Source organism: Lutra lutra, chromosome 10, assembly GCF_902655055.1.
Source record: "Lutra lutra chromosome 10, mLutLut1.2, whole genome shotgun sequence".
Lineage (NCBI taxonomy): Eukaryota > Metazoa > Chordata > Mammalia > Carnivora > Mustelidae > Lutra > Lutra lutra.
In genome coordinates, this window is record NC_062287.1 from 102,256,423 (window position 1) to 102,262,069 (window position 5,647).

Genomic DNA, 5,647 nt, shown 5'->3' on the forward strand with positions numbered 1-5,647 from the left:
GAAATCAGGTAACGTGATTTTTGTTTTTCAACATTTCCTTAGCGATTCGGTGTCTTTTCTGATTCCATACAAATTTTTGGATTATTTGCTCCAGCTCTTTGAAAAATACCGGTGGAATTTTGATTGGAATGGCATTAAAAGTATAGATTGCTCTAGGCAGTATGGACATTTTAGCAATGTTTATTCTTCTGATCCAAGAGCAGGGCTGAGCCTTGGGGGGCACTAACATTTGAGTGACGGGACAATAAAGAGAATCCAGCCAAGGAAAATGAGGAGGATGGAAATAAGGACAGTGAGGTTTAATGATGTGTCATTAACGTGTTGATCATTGTGAATTTATGATGGTACCAACCACCTGTCTTCTGATTTAGATATCCAAGATATATTTCAGATGAAACATAGCCAAAACACAATTCTTAATTTTCTACATGAAATTTTATTTTCCCTTAGGATTTTCAATTTTAGTAAGTGGCTCCTCATTATTCCACTTTTATAGGTCAAAAAAATGTGGAGTCATCCTTCACTGCCCTCTTCTACTCACACCCCACGTCCAGTCTATATGAAATTCTGTTGGTTTTACCTTCAAAAGACATCCAAAATATGATTACTTGCCTACATTGTTACAATAGATGCCTAACAAAATTCTGATCCTCTCCTCTCCCCTCTAAAATAGTGGATTTTCTACTCTGCACACAGAGGGATTCACTTAAAATATAAGCCTGATAATGCTCTACTGTGCTCAGATCTCTTTGGGGGCCTTGCACCTTACGTAGGGTAAAATGGAAGTTCTTACTATGGTCTATAAATTGACTTTCTGTAATTTCTTATCTTATCTTGTGCCATATTTTATCTTATATCCTACCATACCACCCTCTGTTGCTCTCTGTTTCACCCCATATCTCAGGTAACACAGCCTCCTTGGTATTTGTTTCACTGGGCTCTGGGCACTGAGCACTTACTGTTCTGGGGAGAGCACCAGATCATCTTTGATTAAATGTGTGGCCTCAGAGGCTGTATCGCCTGGGTTTGATCCTGGGCTATGCCTCTTACCATTGCTTTCTTTCTTTTCTTTTTTTTTCTTTCTTGAAACCTTGGATAGTAATTTAAACTTCCTGTGCATTAGTTTCCTTCTCTGTGAATTGGGGATAATAATGGTATTCTTCTTCTAAGGTTTTGGAAAGGATAAATAAACCAAACCATGTAAGTGATCATGTAGGGTTCATCACCATCATCACCATCATCATCATCACTATCATCCTCCTCCTCCATGATAAAATGAAGCAAAAATGAAGAAGTAAGACTTGCTAGCATAGCTGCAAGACATCAGTAGCTTCCACTTTATTTATTTTATTATTTTAAAGATTTTCTTTAATTGAGAGAGAGAGAGAGAGAGCACACAGAAGGGGAGGGCGAAGCAGACCCCTTTCGTGAGCAGGAAGCGCAGTGCAGGCCTGACCCCAGGACCCTGGGAATATGACCTGAGCCAAAGGGAGATGCTTAAGAGACAGGGCCACCCAGGCACCCCTGTAGCTTCTACTTTCAATCTCTGGATCCACACATTGTATGAAGAAGCTGGTGCAGGACCCATGAATGGTGAAGCACCATGTGGAAAGAGAGTAAGTGGCAACCAACACCCAAAACATCAATGATGTGAATGAAGTCATCTTAGATAATTCAGCCCCAGGCAAATTCCCAGCTGAATGCAACTATCTGTGACCCTAGCAAACACAGAACATGAGAACCATTCTGTTGAGCCCAGGAAAACCATACCACATAATCGTGAAAATTAATAAGTAGTTATTGTTTCAAACAACTAGATTTTGGAGCAGTTTGCTTTATATCAGTAATTAACTGATACTTTAAGTCAGTGACATGAAAATCCCAGTTTGCCTGTAGGTTCCACAGGTTCAGTCTTTAACAATTATAAGTTTTCTCTGCTTCGTGTTTACAGGAAACTTAACAAAGATTTTTTCTTTATTTTAAGAGTTTATTTATTTATTTATTTATTTATGAGAGAGAACACATGGGCAAGCAGGGGAAGGGGAGAGGGAGAGAGAGACAGAGAAATCTCAAGTCAATTCCCTGCTGAGTGTGGAGGCTGATGTGTGTCTTGATATCAGAACCCTGAGATCATGACCTGAGCCAAAAACAAGAGCTGGATGCTACTGTTTAAACACCCTCCCCAACGAGTCTACAGTGTTCTGTTATAGCGGTCCAAATGGACTATAGTATATGTATTCTGTTAATCATTTCTATAGATTTAGGTAGAATGGGAAAGGTTTTCTTTAAAATCATTACACTCATTACAACTATAAAATTACAAATTAAAATACAATTCCCCAATTTCAAAGTATCTAAAATGACTTAAATTTTGGTAAATTTCAAAAAGAAGGTAAATTCTCTGAGGTAAATTTACCTTTCATTGTTATGCTAATTCCCCTCAAACCTGAAAATGGTGTGAAACTAAAATGAACTCTACTTGAGGAACTCAGCTGAACATTCCAAGGGAGTGTAGAGGAAACGCTGGAGGAAATACTTGTAACATCACCTATAAAATATTCTCTCCAATTATTTTCCTTTATTTTACCTCAATATACCCTAAATAATGGCAGTAATAATAGTGGCAACAGTAAGACAATAATAATTGATATCATGTTTAAAGGGCTTATTGTAAATCCTGTATTAATTCATTTGATCCTTAAATGATAGGTTTTTGTAATCTCCATCTGAATGAAAATAAAGTCAAGGCACAGAAGGTTTAAGTGATTTTTTTTCCTTGTCACACAGGTAGAAAGAGGCAATCTAGGACCTGTGCTGTTCCATAAACCTTTTTCATTGCCTATCTGTAAACTTGCCTGATAACCAGTGCTTTAATTATATAACTAATTAGGGATTATTGACTGTACAATATCACTGATAAATGAACTTGTTACTGAGAAGCCAATTACTACCTAAAATGCTAGATGATATAGAGAATATTGAAAAACCCTAAACAGCTGACAAGATAACAAAATATTACTAGAAAAACAGGAATTTGGTAAGGCAAATGAGGATGGAAGCTACTTTTAACTCTTTCTGGAAAATAGAGCTTGGTTGGAGGACATGCATTGGGGCCAGGGGGTATGAACAATATTCTTTCATATATTAGTTGTTCAGCCCATACTTTATTACAAGGAAATTGGATTGTTAAGATATTGTCATTTCTACACAAAATACTATATAAGAAACAATTTTGGGGTGCCTGGGCGTCTCAGTCGTTTAAGCAGCTGCCTTTGGCTCAGGTCATGATCCCAGGTTCTTGAGATTGAACCCCACATTGGACTCTCTGTTCAGAGGGAAGCCTGCTTCTCCCTCTCCGTCTGTCTGCTATTCATCCTGCTTGTGCTCTCTCTCTGTCAAATAAAAAACTAAAATCTTAAAAAAAAGAAAGAAACAATCTTTTTCTGGTTATGCTTTGTTTGCCCCTAACTCTCAAGATCATTTTCTTGCCTGTCTTCTCCAAAAGGTTAATTTCTGGGAACTGAAACATTCTTTCCTCTTGCTTTCAGTTGGGTTTGGCCCATGGGGGACAGGCAAGGGTTTGGGGGGATACGAGCAGAGACCATTTGGGGTATTTATCTCCTGGGTCTCTCCTTGCATGGTGTATTTCTGTCAACTGTTGCTTCTTTCCCCTAAAGCCACAGTTCCTACCAAGTGTTTTCTCTCAGTAAACTTGGCTCCTACAGGTCTCTGGTCATACTCTTCCCTATGTCTGTGAGGTCTAGGGTTGATCACGGCTTTCTGTTACTGCTCCAATGCAAGTATGTTGCTGCACATACCAGCTTCGTTACTCATACTTCTATATGCAATCTTTGTATATTTTTTTCTTTCAGTCAAAATTTATTGAATGAACCATCTCTTTCCAGCTGATACCTGAGATGCAGTGTTATACTTGTTACTTTCTATCGTTATGCTCATTTGTTAATTTCCTTTCTAGAAGAGAATTACTGAGTGAAATAGTAGAAGCCTTTTAAAGGTCTCCAGCACACATAGCTAAATGGTATCCAGATAATTGATACCATTTTAAAAGCTTATTTTTAACATTATTTGGGAGAATTCACAGTTGCATTGAGATTTGCATGAGCTGGAATCAAACTCTTGCCTGAAGGTTGTAGACTCCCCTGGTTGTTATGGGAGAGGCAATTCTTGGTAAAAATTCTCCCCAGAGTCCCCTTCATTTCACTGTTCCTCAGGGTGTAGATAAGTGGGTTGAGCAGTGGGGTTCCCAATGTGTACACCAGTGAGATGAACTGATCTTGCTTGGTGTAGTAGCTGGAGCTGGGACGCATGTACACAAAGGCACAACAGCCATACTGCAGCAGGACCACAGAGAGGTGGGAGGAGCAGGTGGAGAAGGCCCGGTGACGTCCAGCTGTTGAGTGGATTTTGAGCACGGCAGTCACAATGAAGACATAGGAAGTAGCAATGAAAAAGAAAGGCACAGCAATGGCCAGTGTTGCTGCCACCGGCACTAACTGCTCATGGATGTGGCTGTTGGCACAAAACAAGAGGCATCACTGGTGGAATATCACAAATGAAGTGCTCGATACTCCGAGCCCGGCAGAATGGCAGAGAGAAGATGAAGGCCACCAGTTGTGTGGACAGGAACAAGCAATGCCCACAGACGCCATGGACCAAGGCGGACACAGAGGTTAAAGTCATGGTGAGAGGGTACTGCAAGGGGTGGCAGATGGCAACATACCTGTCATAGTGCCAGGTGGCCAGAGCAAGCAATCAGCACTGCAAGCCAATGAAGAAGATCATCTGAGTGGCACAGCCCAGGAGGGTGATGGTCTTCTCTGACTGAGGATGTTGGCCAGGATGTGGGGCACTACACCGCAGGTAACATATTTCTACTCCTGAGAGGTGCCCAAAAAATAGTACATGGGTGTATGTAGACGAGCTTCTGTCTGAATGGCCACTATAATTAGGACATTCCCAGTGATGATCAAGGTATAACGATGCTGACTCCAAGAAGGACAAGACACAGAGCTCTGGTTTGGACGGATAGGCAGGAACACAAATCCATCAATAGTGAACGCTTTCCCAGATCAGTGAGCGAAACAGAGATGTATCTGCCAAGAAATACAAAGACAGAAGGAAAATGGGACCAAACACATATATTTAGTGTCACACTCTGATCCATGATCTAATTAATCAGTCTGGAGTTTAAAATCTTAGAATTATAGACCCAAGTCTCTCTTTTCCTCCTTTAAATCAGTCTTTTCACATAAGTATCTACAACTTAATTCTAAGTGCCAGTAGTTGGCCTAAATTGTGTAAAATTTTTTGAGAAAATGAGGCAGAGTATATCTTTCAAAATGATTTTAGAGGAAGAGTTGAATTGAAAATTACTTCTTCATAAGAATAGTGTCAAAGGATTCTGTTTTTAAAAGTTTTATTTTTTTAATTTCTTTTCAGTGTTCCAGAATTCAATGTTTATGAAGCACACCCAGTGTTCCATGCAATATATACCCTCCATTATACCCCCACCAGGCTCACCCACTCCCCTGCCCCACTCCCCTTCAAAACCCTCAGTTTGTCTCTCAGAGTCCACAGTCTCTCATGCTTTGTGTCCCCATACGATTTCCCCCAACTCCCTTCTCCT

At 40.1% G+C, this 5,647-nt stretch overlaps 1 pseudogene; it reads right to left on the reverse strand.

The window, feature by feature from the left end:
* Positions 1–4,082: 4,082 nt before the first annotated feature.
* On the reverse strand, positions 4,083–5,185 carry LOC125079874 (olfactory receptor 10W1-like; annotated as a pseudogene).
* Between the last annotated feature and the right edge of the window lie 462 nt (positions 5,186–5,647).